We start from the raw sequence: 16,181 nt of genomic DNA, 5'->3' as shown, positions 1-16,181 counted from the left end.
GAAACTCTATGGGGCAGTTCTTCTTTGTCCTATAGAGTCGCTATGAGTCGGAATCAACTCAACAGCAGTGGGTTTTTTTTTATTATTATTATGGTAAGTAGAATGTTTTTTGTTTTTTCCCATTATATTTTCAAACTGGCTATGATACGATATACAAAAAGCTGTTGCTTCTCATGTATTACGTACGGGGACTTCTTATTGAAAGATAGCCTTTGGTTTTTAAACAGTGTGTAGCAGGGAAGTTACGTGTGCAGGCTCCAGAATCAGGTCACTCAGATTGGAATCCTGGCTCTACCATTCACCACTCACCTCCTACTCAACACTTCTGGAACTTAGTTTCCACATCTGCAAAATAGAAGCAATGACAAATGTACCTCCTGGGGTTCCTGTGCCCTCACGTGTCTGTCAGTTTGTCCTACTGTGTGGGCTTGTGTGTTGCTGGGATGCTGGAAATATGCCACTGGTATTCAAATACCAGCAGGGTCGCCCACGGGGGACAGGTTTCAACTGACTTTCCAGACTAAGACAGACTAGGAAGAAGGACCTGGCAGTCTACTTCTGAAAAGATTTAGTCAGTGAAAACCTTATGAACAGCAGCAGAACGTTATCTGCTACAGTGCCGGAAGATGAGCCCTTCACGTTGGAAGACACTCAAAATATGACTGGGGAAGAACTGCCTCCTCAAAGTAGAGTTGACATAGATGGAGTCAAGCTTCTGGGACCTTCGTATGCTGATGCGGCGCACCTCAAAATGAGAGGAAACAGCTGCAAACATCCATTAATAATCAGAACGTGGAATGTACAAAGCATGAATCTAGGAAAATTTGAAACAGTCAAAAATGAAATGGAACGCATAAAGATCAATATCCTAGGCATTAGTGAGGTGAAATGGACTGGTATTGGTCATTTTGAATTGAACATTCATATGGTCTACTACCCTGGGAAAGACAACTTGAAGAGGGATGACATTGCATTCGATGTCAAAAAGAACATTTCAAGATCTATCCTGAAGTACAACACTGTCAGTGATAGGATAATATCCACAGGCCTAAAAGGGAGACCAGATAATACGACTATTATTAAAATCCGAACCAACCACTAAGGCCAAAGATGAAGAAATTTAAGATTTTTCACCAACTTCTTCAGTCTGAAATTGATCGAACATGCAAACAGGATGCACTGATAACTACTGGTGGCTGGAATGTGAAAGCTGGAAACAGAAGAAGGATCAGTAGTTGGAAAATATGGCCTTGGTAATAAAATCATGCCAGAGGTCCCATGATTGAATATTGCAAGACCAATGACTTCTTCATTGCAAATGCCTTTTTTTCACCAACATAAATGTTGACTATACACATGGACCTTGCCAGATGGAATACACAGGAATAAACTGACTATGTCTGTGCAAAGAGATGATGGAAAAGCTCAATATCATCAGTCAGAACAAGGCCAGGGCTGACTGCAGATCAGACCATCAATTATTCACATGGAAGTTCAAGTTGAAATTGAGGAAAATTAGAACAAGTCCACAAGAGCCAAAGTACAACCTTCGGTCTATTCCATCTGAATTTAGAGACCATCTCGAGAATAGATTTGGTTCAATGAACACTAATAACCAAAGACCAGACAAGACGTAGAATGACATCAAGGACATCATACATTAAGAAAGCAAGAGGTCATTGACAAGGCAGGAGAGAAAGAAAAGACCTAAATGGATGTCGGAAGAGACTCTGAACTTGCTCTTGAACATCGAGTAGCTACAGCAAAAGGATAAAAAATGATATAGTAAAAGAGCTGAACAGAAGATTTCAAAGGGCGGCTTGCAAGGACAAAGTAAAGTATTATGACAATATGTGCAAAGACATGGAGATAGAAAACCAAAAGGGAAGAACATGCTCAGCATTTCTCAAGCTGAAAGAACTGACAAAAAAATTCAAGCCTCGAGTTGTAATACTGAAGGATTCTATGGGGAAAATATTAAACGTCACAGGATGCACCAAAAGATGATGAAAGGAACACACAGAGTCACTATACCAAAAAGAACTGGTCGATGTCCAACCATTTCAGGAGGTAACATATGATCAGGAACCAACGGTACTGAAGGAAGAAGTCCAAGCTCACTGAAAAAAAAAAAAAAAACACTGAAGGCACTGGCAAAAAACAAGGCCCCAGGAATTGACGGAGTACCAATTGAGATGTTTCAACAAACAGATGCAACGCTGTAAGTGCTCGCTTGTCTACGCCAAGAAATTTGGAAGACAGCTACCTGGCAGCCGACTAGAAGAGATCCATATTTATGCCTATTCCCAAGAAAGGTGATCCAACCAAATGCACAAATTGTCAAACAATATCATTAATATCACATGCAAGAAAAATTTTGTTGAAGATCATTTTGAATGCTAAAGCAGCTGCAGCATTATATCAATAGGGAACCACCAGAAATTCAAGACGGATTTAGAAGAGGACATGGAACCAGGGATATCATCGCTGATGTCAGATGGATCCTGGCTGAAAGCAGAGAATACCAGAAGGATGTTTACATGTGTTTTATTGATTGTGCTAAGGCATTCAACTGTGTGGAACAAAACAAATTATGGATAACATTGCAGAGAATAGGTATTCCAGAACACTTAATTGTGCTCATGAGGAATCTGTACATGGATCAGGAGGCAGTCATTCAAACAGAACAAGGGGATATTGCATGGTTTAAAGTTAGGAAAGGTGTGCATCAGGGTTGTATCCTTTCACCATACCTATTCAATCTGTACGCTAAGCAAATAATCCGAGAAGATGGACTGTATGAAGAAGGACAGGGCATCATGATCGGAGGAAGACTCATTGACAACCTGTATTATGCAGAAGACACAACCTTGCTTGTTGAAAGTGAAGACGACTTGAAGCACTTATTGATGAAGATCAAAGACCACTAGCCTCAGTATGGATTACACCTCAACATAAAGGAAACAAAAATCCTCACAACTTGACCAACAAGGAACATCACTGTAAATGGAGAAAAGATTGAGGTTGTCAAGGATTTCATTTTATTTGCATCCACAATCAACATCCATGGAAGCAACAGTCAAAAAATCAAAAGATGCATTGCATTGGGTAAAACTGCTGCAAAAGATCTCTTTAAAGTGTCAAAAAGGCAAGACGTCACTTTGAGGACTAAGGTGCACCTGACCCAAGCCATGGTGTGTTCAATTGCCTCATATGCACACAAAATCTGGACAATGAATAATGAAGCCTGAAGAAGAATTGATGCCTTTGAATTGTGGTGTTGGTGAAGAATACTGAATATACCATGAACTGCCAAAAGAATGAAGAAATCTGTCTTGGATGAAGTACAACCAGAATGCTCCTTGGAAGCAAGGATGGTGAGACTGGGTCTAATATACCTTGGACATGTTATCAGGAGGAATCAGTCCCTGGAGAAGGACATCATGCTTGGTAAAGCAGAGGATCAGCAAAAAAGAGGAAGAACCTCAAAGAAATGGGTTGACACAATGCCTGAAACAATGGGCTCAAGCATAGCAACGATTGTGAGGATGGTGCAGGACCTGGCAGGCTTTTGTTCTGTTGTGCACAGGGTCGCTATGAATTAGAACTGCCTCAATGGCACCTAACAACGACAGGGTTCTTGTGAGGATTAAATGAGATAATAACGTGTGAAGCACTGAGAAGATGGCTTGGCAAGAAGGAAGTACATGGCATATTTGAGATTTTTTTTACAATATAGCCTTGTGGTTTGTCATGTAGTTTATCGCACCTGTCAATAGTAATAATTTTATATTATTTCTTGACAATATTGACATACTTTTTCTCTGTTTCTAACTAAGATTATTGATTTCTTCTCCTTTTCAATTGAATTGGCCAAAATTCTGAACAGTATTAAATAATAATTGTGTTACTGGCCTTCCTGGTTTTACTAGATAAGGCTTCAACTTTGGTGAAGGTATGATGATGATCAGCCATTTGACAAAGATATTTTTGGAGGGGGGCCCAGATGTCAGAGTAGTCAGGCGCTTCCAGCGAACCCTCTTACAACAAAGACCCCCCAAAAAATCAAGTGAAACGATTGCATTTATGACAAGCTAAAAGCCCTGACCATGAAAGGCAAAGTTAGAAAATGGACTGAGTGGCAGGGGGAGGGAGAGATGGTCCAGAAGTGGACAGGGGTTGCTGGACCTGAATCGCTAGGAACCCTCAAGCTGCAGTGGGCTGATCGTAGTGTTTGGCCGCAGTATCCTCAGGGAGAAACAGCCAGCCGCGCAGCCTACTGACACCTCCAGAACCAGAGAAGAGCGGCGCTCTTGCAAAAGCTAAGTGCTTGCATATATTTTACTGCACCCCCAGCCTGCAAGCCAGTTTCAGTGGCTGCCGATTTCCCTGGGCCTGAGATAGGTCCTGTTGTGTGTCCTGACCCATTCCCCTGGCCTTGGAGAAGGAATAAATTCACAGCTAAGGAAAAGATAATCTGCCAGCTCCAGTAACCTGTGGAGCTGAGGACAGAAGCAGCTCCTGTCCAGGCATAAATGATCCGTGGATTTTGAATACCTTTCCCCCTCCATGGACATGTGTGGCCTATTTCAGGAGAATAGGACCCTGTTGGCAAACTGCAACTGCTTCAGCTGTGTGGTGGAGAAGTGGGCGTTTGATGTTTGACATTGCTTTCTCTATTAAACAGGGTCCTCACCTACCCACATCAGGGACCTAAGGACTGGTGGCTCCACTCAGGTCACCCAGCCAACCGCAACAGAGGTCGAAGGATAACTGGTACCTCCCAGTCCTTAAAACCAAAAGGATTGGGTGCCCAAGGTCCATCTGCAGGACCCATCCCACTGTGCGCTCAAGGGAACGGGGATGCTCTTTCCTCACAGACACTCAGGGGATGGATGTCAGCCCCCTTCATTGTTCAGAACATGACCCCCTGCTGCAACAAGATACTGGTACCTACACCAATCACCCCGGCCCCTCTAAGACTGTAGGACAGAGCCTGTACTACACACTTGATGACCAACTACCTGGACACCTGAGCTGAATTCATACAGGAAAAGTGAATGGGCTCCTAGGCTTATATACCTGGTAACAGCACTAGCCATCTGGTGACATGACGTTAGAGCTTCAAAGGTGGAAATAATCAAGCTAGCTCACTCACACAACCTATATGGATATATCAAAACAAAACAAAGTGAGGAGCTAGGATATAGTCGGCAAACATAAAATGAACTAATACAATACTTACAGAGGGCACAGAGACAACAGTCAATATCAAATCACATAAAGAAGCAGATGATGATCGCTTCAACAAGCTCTCAAAACAAAGAATCAACTGATATTCTGGATGAACGTGCCTTCCTGGAATTACTGGATGCAGAATACAAAAGATTAATATACAGAATGTTTCAAGACAACAGGAACGAGATCAGGCAATATGCAGAAAAGCCAAGGAACACACAGATAAAGCAGTTGAAGAAATTAAAAAAGTTATTCAAGAACATAACAAAAAATTTAATAAGCTGCAAGGATCCATAGAGATTTCAGTCCAAAATTCAAAAGATTAACAACAAAATTACAGAAGTAGACAACTAAATAGAAAGTCAGAGGAGCAGAATTGAGCAAATGGAAGGCAGAATTGGTGAGACAGAAGATAAAGCACTTGGCACCAATATATTAGAAGACAAATCAGATAAAAGAATTTAAAAAAATGAAGAAATCCTGTGAATCATGTGGGATTCTATCAAGAGAAATAACCCACGAGTGATTGGAGTACCAGAACAGGGAGGGATAACAGAAAATACAGAGAGAATTGTTGAAGATTTGTTGGCAGAAAACTTCCCTGATATCGTGAAAGATGAGAAGATATCTATCCAAGATGCTCATCGAACTCCACATAATGTAGATCTCAAAAGAAAGATAAAGAGATAATTTTAACAGCCAAAACCAAAACCAAAGATAAAGAGAGAATTTTAAGAGCAGTTAGGGATGAACGAAAAGTCACCTACAAAGAAGAGTCAGTAACAATGAGCTCAGACTACTCGGCAGAAACCATGGAGGGAAGAAGGCAATGGGATCACTTATATAAAAAATTGAAGGAAAAAAATTGCCAGCCAAAAATCATATATCCAGCAAGACCATATCTCAAATATGAAGGTGAAATTAGGACATTTCCAGATAAACAGAAGTTTAGGGAATTCGTAAAAACCAAACCAACACTAAAAGAAATACTAAAGGGAGTTCTTTAGTTAGAAAATCAATAATATCAGGTATTGACCCAAAACTAGAACACTGGGCAGAGCAATAGGAAGTCACCCCAGACAGGGAAATCAAGATTAAAAAATACTCAAAACGGTAACAACGGGAGGCAGAGCCAAGATGGTGGAATAGACAAATGCTTCTATCGAGCCCTCTTTACAACAAAGACCCAAAAAAATAAGTGAAACGAGTATATTTGTGACAAGCTGGGAGCCCTGAGCTTCAAAGGCAAGCTTAGGCAATGATCTGAGGGGCAGGAGGAGGAAGAGACCGTTCGGAAGTGGAGAGGAGTTACCAGACCTGAATCGTGGGGAGCACTCAGGTACCATTCCCGGAGCGGTGGTGGCGGTGGACTGGTACTAACATTCAGCCGCAGTTTCCTCAGGGAGAAACAGCCAGCCACACAGCCTACTTACACCTCCGGAACCTGAAAAGAACAGCGCTCCCGGCAGAAGCTAAGTACTTGTGTATATTTTCCCGCGCACCCCCCAGCCCCAAGCTGGCTTCAGCTGCTGAATTCCCTGGGCCTGAGATAGGCCCTGTTGAGCACCTAGAGCCATCCTCCTGGCCTTGGGGAAGGAAAAAATTTGCAACTGGGGGAAAAGATAATTTGCTAGCTCCACTAACCAGGGGAGCTCAGGACAGAAGCGGCTCCTGTCCAGGCATAAACCATCCATGGGCTTTCAGCACCCTTCCCTTCTGCATGGACCTGTGTGGGCCTATTTTGGGGGAATAGGCCATTGTTGGCAGAATCCAACCGTTTCAGCTGTATGGTGGAGAGGTGAGTGTTTGATGTTCAACATTGCTTTGCCTATTAAACAAGGTCCTCACCTACCCACATCAGGGACCTAAGGACTGGTAGCTCCACTCAGGTCACCAAGCCACCCACGACAGGGGTCTAAAGATTACTGGTACCTCCCAGTCCTTACAAACAAAAACATTGGATGCCCATGGTCCATCTGCAGAACCCACCCACCTGCACGCTCTAGGGACCAGGGACGCGCTTTCCTCAGAGACACTCAGGGGTTGGTTCTCAGTCCTCTGCTTTGTTCAGAGTGTGACCCCCTGCTGCAATCAGATACCAGTATATACGCCAATATCCCCTGCCCCTCTAAGACTGTAGGACAGAGCCTGTACCACACACTTGATGATCAGCTACCTCGACACCTGAGCTGAATTCATACAAGAAAACTGAATGGACTCCTAGACTGATATACCAGATAACAGCTCTAGCCATCTGGGGACAGGTCGTCAGAGCTCCAAAGGTGAAAGTAATCAAGCTAGCTCACTCAAGCAACTCATAGGGGTATACCAAAACAAAACAAAGCAAGAAGCTATGACACAGTAAGCAAGCATTAATTAATATGATAACTTATAGATGGCTCGGAGAAAACAGTCAATATCAAGTCACATAAAGAAACCGACCATGATCACCTCATAAAACTCTCAAAACAAAGATCCAGGGATCTTCTAGATGAAAGTGCATTCCTGGAATTACCAGAGCCAGAATACAAAAGTTTAATACACAGAACCCTTGAAGACATCAAGAAGGAAATGAGGCAACTCCCAGAACAAGCCAGGGAACACACAGATAAAGCAGCTTAAGAAACTAGAAAGATTATTCAGGACCATAACGAAAAGTTTAATAAGCTGGAAAAATCCATAGGCAGACAGCAATCAGAAATTCAGAAGATTAACAATAAAATTACATAAGTAGACAACTCAATAGAAAGTCAGAGGAGCAGAATTGAGCAAGTAGAAGCTAGAATTTTTGAACTTGAAGATAAATCACTTGGCCCTAATATATTTGAAGACAAATCAGATAAAAGAATTAAAAAAAATGAAGAAACCTTGAGAATCATGTGGGACTCTATCAAGAGAAATAACCCACGAGCGATTGGAGTACCAGAACAGGGAGGAATAACAAAAAATACAGAGAGAATTGTTGAAGATTTGTTGGCAGAATACTTCCCTGATATCGTGAAAGATGAGAAGATACCTATCCAAGATGCTCATCGAAGTCCACATAAGGTAGATCTTAAAAGAAAGTCACCAAGACATATTACAATCAAAGTTGCCAAAACCAAAGATAAAGAATTATAAGAGCAGCGATGGATAAACAAAAAGCCACCTACAAAGGAAAGCCAATAAGAATAAGCTCGGACTACTCGACAAAAACCATGCAGGCAAGAAGACAATGGGATGACATATTTAAAAAATTGAAGGAAAAGAATTCCCAGCCAAGAATCATATACCCAGCAAAACTGTCTCTTTAATATGAAGGTGAAATTGTGACATTTCCAGATAAACACAAGTTTAGGGATTTTTAAAAAACCAAACCAAAACTACAAGAAATACTGAAGGGAGTTCTTTGGTTAGAAAATCAGTAATATCAGGTATCAACTCAAGGCTAGAACACTGGGCAGAGCAATCAGAAGTCAACCCAGACAGGGTAATCCAAGAAAACAAAGCCAGATTATTCAAAAAAAAAAAAAAAAAAAAAAAAGCTCAAAACAGGGTAATAGCAATATTATTATGTAAAAGAAGACAACATTAAAATACTAAAGAGGGACTAAGAAATGTAATCATATACCTTCCATATGGAGAGGAAGATATGGTGATACAAAGAATAAAAGTTCGGTTTAAATTTAGAAAAATAGGGGTAAACAAGGTAACCACAAAGGAGACAAACTATCCTACACATCAAAATAAAATACAAGGGAAAAATAGAGACTCAGCAGAAACAAAATTGACAACAACAAATATGAGGAAAGGACAATACATAAAGATAATCTACTCAGCACATAAAATTAAGTGGGAAAAAGAAACTGTCAACAACACACCAAAAAAGACATCAAAATGATAGCACTAAATTCATACCTATCCACAATAACTCTGAATATAAATGGACTAAATGCACCAATGAAGAGACAGAGAGTGGCAGAATGGATTAAAAAACAAGATCTGTCTATATGCTGCCTACAAGAGACACACCTTAGACTTAGAGACACAAACAAACTGAAACTCAAAGGATGGAAAAAATTATATCAAGCAAACAACAATCAAAAAAGAGCAGGACAGGAGCCAAGATGGCGGACTAGGCAGACGCTACCTCGGATCCCTCTTACAACAAAGACACGGAAAAACAAGTGAATCGATCACATACATAACAATCTACGAACCCTGAACAACAAACACAGATTTAGAGACGGAGAACGAACTAATACGGGGAAGCAGCGATTGTTTCCAGAGCCTGGAGCCAGCGTAACAGTCAGGTACGGCACAAGCACAGAGAGCGGCTCCACCCCCCTGAACTAACCCCGGGAGGGAGACCAGCCGGTTCCACGGGCGGCGTGGGACGCAGCCGGTAGGAGAAGTCCCCGGGAGGCAGTGACTGGTCTTGGAGCAGAAAGAGCAGCGTCCGAGCCGGGGAACCGTCGTCCTGCAGGGATTTGGACTGGACGCAGGTACGCCATAAACACGGAGAGTTGCTCCACCCCCCTGAACTAACCCCGGGAAGGGGATCAGCCGGGTCACGCAGGCGGCGTGGGACCCAGCCGGTAGGAGAAGTCCCTGGGAGGCAGCGGCTGGTATTGGAGCGGGGAGAACAGCGTCCCAGCCCAGACACTCGGTCACGGCACAAGCACGGGGACCTGCTGCACTCATCTGAACTAACCCGGGGAGGAGGCCCAACTATTCTCGGGGGCGGCAGGGCCACGTGGCTGAAGGGACCAGAAGTCCCCGGGAGGCAGCGACTGATTTTGGAGTCGAGAGTGCACCGTCCCAGTAGGGGAGCCTTGACGCTGGGCGTGGGGCTGGAAGCGGAGGATCTGACCGTGACTCCAGCGGACCAGACCCCCCGGGGGCAATCTCCACACAGCCAGCACACATAGGCGACGCGCCCCGCGGGAGTCTCAGATATAATAGTCATTCCAAGCAAGACAAGGAACTCTGGCTATATTCTGAGGTGCTACTCTCCTATCTCTCTGTTCCCTCCCCCACCCTCCCCAGGCGGCTTCATTAACATCTGAATAGCCTGAGCCAGAGGGAGAACTCTGATAGGGATCTGACTGCATTTTTTTTTAGCAGATTTTCTGGAAAAACTAGTTTCCCAGTGATGGCTCGGAGACAACAATCCATATCAAACCACTTAAAGAAGCAGACCATGACAGCTTCTCCAACCCCCCAAACAAAAGAATCAAAATCTTTCCCAAATGAAGATACAATCTTGGAATTATCAGATACAGAATATAAAAAACTAATTTACAGACTGCTTAATGATATCACTAATGAAATTAGGATAACTGCAGAAAAAGCCAAGGAACACACTGGTAAAACTGTTGAAGAACTCAAAAAGATTATTCAAGAACATAGTGGAAAAATTAATAAGTTGCAAGAATCCATAGAGAGACAACATGTAGAAATCCAAAAGATTAACAATAAAATAACAGAATTAGACAACGCACTAGGAAGTCAGAGGAGCAGACTCGAGCAATTAGAATGCAGACTGGGACATCTGGAGGACCAGGGAATCGACACCAACATAGCTGAAAAAAAATCAGATAAAAGAATTTAAAAAAATGACGAAACCCTAAGAATCATGTGGGACTCTATCAGGAAGGATAACCTGTGGGTGATTGGAGTCCCAGAACAGGGAGGGGGGACAGAAAACACAGAGAAAATAGTTGAAGAACTCCTGACAGAAAACTTCCCTGACATCATGAAAGACGAAAGGATATCTATCCAAGATGCTCATTGAACCCCATTTAAGACTGATACAAAAAGAAAAACACCAAGACATATTATCATCAAACTCACCAAAACCAAAGATAAACAGAAAATTTTAAAAGCAGCCAGGGAGAAAAGAAAGGTTTCCTTCAAGGGAGAATCAGTAAGAATATGTTCTGACTACTCAGCAGAAACCATGCAGGCAAGAAGGGAATGGGACGACATATACAGAACACTGAAGGAGAAAAACTGCCAGCCAAGGATCATATATCCAGCAAAACTCTCTCTGAAATATGAAGGCGAAATTAAGATATTTACAGACAAACACAAGTTTAGAGAATTTGCAAAAACCAAACCAAAGCTACAAGAAATACTAAAGGATATTGTTTGGTCAGAGAACCAATAATATCAGATATCAGCACAACAGAAGGTCACAAAACAGAACGTCCTGATATCAACTCAAATAGGGAAATCACAAAAACAAATTAAGATTAATTAAAAAAAAATACACATAACAGGGAATCATGGAAGTCAATAGGTAAAAGATCACAATAATCAAAAAGAGGGACTAAATACAGGAGGCATTGAACTGCCAGATGGAGAGTGATACAAGGCGATATAGAACAATACAAGTTAGGTTTTTACTTAGAAAAATAGGGGTAAACAATAAGGTAACCACAAAAAGGTATAACAACTGTATAACTCAAGATAAAAACCAAGAAAAACGTAACGACTCAACTAACATAAAGTCAAGCACTATGAAAATGAGGATCTCACAATTTACTAAGAAAAACGCCTCAGCACAAAAAAGTATGTGGAAAAATGAAATTGTCAACAACACACATAAAAAGGCATCAAAATGACAGCACTAAAAACTTATTTATCTATAATTACCCTGAATGTAAATGGACTAAATGCACCAATAAAGAGACAGAGAGTCTCAGACTGGATAAAGAAACACGATCCATCTATATGCTGCCTACAAGAGACACACCTTAGACTTAGAGACACAAACAAACTAAAACTCAAAGGATGGAAAAAAGTATATCAAGCAAACAATAAGCAAAAAAGAAGAGGAGTAGCAATATTAATTTCTGACAAAATAGACTTTAGACTTAAATCCACCACAAAGGATAAAGAAGGACACTATATAATGATAAAAGGGACAATTGATCAGGAAGACATAACAATATTAAATATTTATGCACCCAATGACAGGGCTGCAAGATACATAAATCAAATTTTAACAGAATTGAAAAGCGAGATAGATACCTCCACAATTATAGTAGGAGACTTCAACACACCACTTTCGGAGAAGGACAGGACATCCAGTAAGAAGCTCAACAGAGACACGGAAGACCTAATTACAACAATCAACCAACTTGACCTCATTGACTTATACAGAACTCTCCACCCAACTGCTGCAAAATATACTTTTTTTTCTAGCGCACATGGAACATTCTCTAGAATAGACCACATATTAGGTCATAAAACAAACCTTTGCAGAGTCCAAAACATCGAAATATTACAAAGCATCTTCTCAGACCACAAGGCAATAAAACTAGAGATCAATAACAGAAAAACTAGGGAAAAGAAATCAAATACTTGGAAAATGAACAACACCCTTCTGAAAAAAGACTGGGTTATAGAAGACATTAAGGAGGGAATAAGGAAATTCATAGAAAGCAAAGAGAATGAAAATACTTCCTATCAAAACCTCTGGGACACAGCAAAACCAGTGCTCAGAGGCCAATTTATATCAATAAATGCACACATACAAAAAGAAGAAAGAGCCAAAATCAGAGAACTGTCCCTACAACTTGAACAAATAGAAACTGAGCAACAAAAGAATCCATCAGGCACCAGAAGAAAACAAATAATAAAAATTAGAGCTGAACTAAATGAATTAGAGAACAGAAAAACAATTGAAAGAATTAACAAAGCCAAAAGCTGGTTCTTTGAAAAAATTAACAAAATTGATAAACCATTGGCTAGACTGACTAAAGAAATACAGGAAAGGAAACAAACAACCCGAATAAGAAATGAGAAGGACCACATCACAACAGAACCAAATGAAATTAAAAGAATCATTTCAGATTATTATGAAAAATTGTACTCTAACAAAGTTGAAAACCTAGAAGAAATGGATGAATTCCTGGAAAAACACTACCTACCTGAACTAACACATTCAGAAGTAGAACAACTAAATAGACCCATAACAAAAAAAGAGATTGAAACGGTAATCAAAAAACTCCCAACAAAAAAAAGCCCTGGCCCGGACAGCTTCACTGCAGAGTTCTACCCAACTTTCAGAGAAGAGTTAACACCACTACTACTAAAGGTATTCCAAAGCATAGAAAATGACGGAATACTACCCAACTCATTCTATGAAGCTACCATCTCCCTGATACCAAAACCAGGTAAAGACATTACAAAAAAGGAAAATTATACACCTATATCCCTCATGAACATTGATGCAAAAATCCTCAACAAAATTCTAGCCAATAGAATCCAACAACACATCAAAAAAATAATTCACCCTGATCAAGTGGGATTTATACCAGGTATGCAAGGCTGGTTTAATATCAGAAAAACCATTAATGTAATCCATCACATAAATAAAACAAAAGACAAAAACCACATGATCTTATCAATTGATGCAGAAAAGGCATTTGACAAAGTCCAACACCCATTCATGATAAAAACTCTTACCAAAATAGGAATTGAAGGAAAATTCCTCAAAATAATAAAGGGCATCTATGCAAAGCCAACAGCCAATATCACTCTAAATGGAGAGAACCTGAAAGCATTTCCCTTGAGAACGGGAACCAGACAAGGATGCCCTTTATCACCGCTCTTATACAACATCGTGTTGGAAGTCTTAGCCAGGGCAATTAGGCTAGACAAAGAAATAAAAGGTATCCGGATTGGCAAGGAAGAAGTAAAGTTATCACTATTTGCAGATGACATGATTATATACACAGAAAACCCTAAGGAATCCTGCAGAAAACTACTGAAACTAATAGAAGAGTTTGGCAGAGTCTCAGGTTATAAAATAAACATACAAAAATCACTTGGATTCCTCTACATCAACAAAAAGAACACCGAAGAGGAAATAACCAAATCAATACCATTCACAGTAGCCCCCAAGAAGATAAGATACTTAGGAATAAATCTCACCAAGGATGTAAAAGACCTATACAAAGAAAACTACAAAGCTCTACTACAAGAAATTCAAAAGGACATACTTAAGTGGAAAAACATACCCTGCTCATGGATAGGAAGACTTAACATAGTAAAAATGTCTATTCTACCAAAAGCCATCTATACATTTAACGCACTTCCGATCCAAATTCCAATGTCATATTTTAAGGGGATAGAGAAACAAATCACCAATTTCATATGGAAGGGAAAGAAGCCCCGGATAAGCAAAGCACTACTGAAAAAGAAGAAGAAAGTGGGAGGCCTCACCTTACCCGACTTCAGAACCTATTATACAGCCACAGTAGTCAAAACAGCCTGGTATTGGTACAACAACAGACACATAGACCAATGGAACAGAATTGAGAACCCAGACATAGATCCATCCACGTATGAGCAGCTGATATTTGACAAAGGACCAGTGTCAATTAACTGGGGAAAAGATAGCCTTTTTAACAAATGGTGCTGGCATAACTGGATATCCATTTGCAAAAAAATGAAACAGGACCCATACCTCACACCATGCACAAAAACTAACTCCAAGTGGATCAAAGACCTAAACATAAAGACTAAAACGATAAAGATCATGGAAGAAAAAATTGGGACAATCCTAGGAGCCCTAATACAAGGTATAAACAGAATACAAAACATTACCAAAAATGATGAAGAGAAACCCGATAACTGGGAGCTCCTAAAAATCAAACACCTATGCTCATCTAAAGACTTCTCCAAAAGAGTAAAAAGACCACCTACAGACTGGGAAAGAATTTTCAGCTATGACATCTCCGACCAGCGCCTGATCTCTAAAATCTACATGATTGTGTCAAAACTCAACCACAAAAAGACAAACAACCCAATCAAGAAGTGGGCAAAGGATATGAACACACATTTCACTAAAGAAGATATTCAGGCAGCCAACAGATACATGAGAAAATGCTCTCGATCATTAGCCATTAGAGAAATGCAAATTAAAACTACATTGAGATTCCATCTCACTCCAACAAGGCTGGCATTAATCCAAAAAACACAAAATAATAAATGTTGGAGAGGCTGCAGAGAGATTGGAACTCTCATACACTGCTGGTGGGAACATAAAATGGTACAACCACTTTGGAAATCTATCTGGCGTTATCTTAAACAGTTAGAAATAGAACTACCATACAACCCAGAAATCCTACTCCTGGGAATATACTCTAGAGATACAAGAGCCTTCACACAAACAGATATATGCACACCCATGTTTATTGCAGCTCTGTTTACAATAGCATAAAGTTGGAAGCAACCAAGGTGTCCATCAACTGATGAATGAGTAAATAAATTGTGGTATATTCACACAATGGAATACTACGCATCGATAAAGAACAGTGACGAATCTCTGAAACATTTCATAACATGGAGGAACCTGGAAGGCATTACGCTGAGCGAAATGAGTCAGAGGCAAAAGGACAAATATTGTATAAGACCACTATTATAAGATCTTGAGTAATAGTAAACCTGAGAAGAACACATACTTTTGTGGTTACGAGGGGGGGAGGGAGGGAGGGTGGGAGAGGGTTTTTTATTGATTAATCAGTAGACAAGAACTGCTTTAGGTGAAGGGAAAGACAACACTCAATACATGGAAGGTCAGCTCAATTGGACTGGACCAAAAGCAAAGAAGTTTCCGGGATAAAATGAATGCTTCAGAGGTCAGCGGAGCAAGCGCGGGCGTCTGGGGAACATGGTTTGCGGGGACTTCTAAGTCAATTGGCAAAATAATTCTATTATGAAATCATTCTGCATCCCACTTTGAAATGTGGCGTCTGGGGTCTTAAATGTTAACAAGCGGCCATCTAAGATGCATCAATTGGTCTCAACCCACCTGGAGCAAAGGAAAATGAAGAACACCAAGGCCACACGACAACTAAGAGCCCAAGAGACAGAAAGGGCCACATGAACCAGAGACTTACATCATCCTGAGACCAGAGGAACTAGTTGGTGCCCAGCCACAATCGATG

The 16,181-nt window shown here is 40.8% G+C and overlaps 2 protein-coding genes across 3 annotated transcripts in view; both read left to right on the top strand.

Moving 5' to 3' along the window:
• Window positions 1-16,181, top strand: part of LOC126068466 (uncharacterized) — a 1,054,989-nt gene that overhangs the window by 653,406 nt on the left and 385,402 nt on the right. The gene's annotated exons all lie outside the window — the stretch shown is intronic.
• Window positions 1-16,181, top strand: part of LOC126068451 (ral guanine nucleotide dissociation stimulator-like) — a 480,137-nt gene that overhangs the window by 367,176 nt on the left and 96,780 nt on the right. The gene's annotated exons all lie outside the window — the stretch shown is intronic.

The sequence above is a fragment of the Elephas maximus genome, chromosome 27 (genome assembly GCF_024166365.1).
Source record: "Elephas maximus indicus isolate mEleMax1 chromosome 27, mEleMax1 primary haplotype, whole genome shotgun sequence".
Lineage (NCBI taxonomy): Eukaryota > Metazoa > Chordata > Mammalia > Proboscidea > Elephantidae > Elephas > Elephas maximus.
The sequence above is the reverse complement of the archived record's forward strand: the minus strand, read 5'-3'. Positions and strand labels throughout refer to the sequence as shown.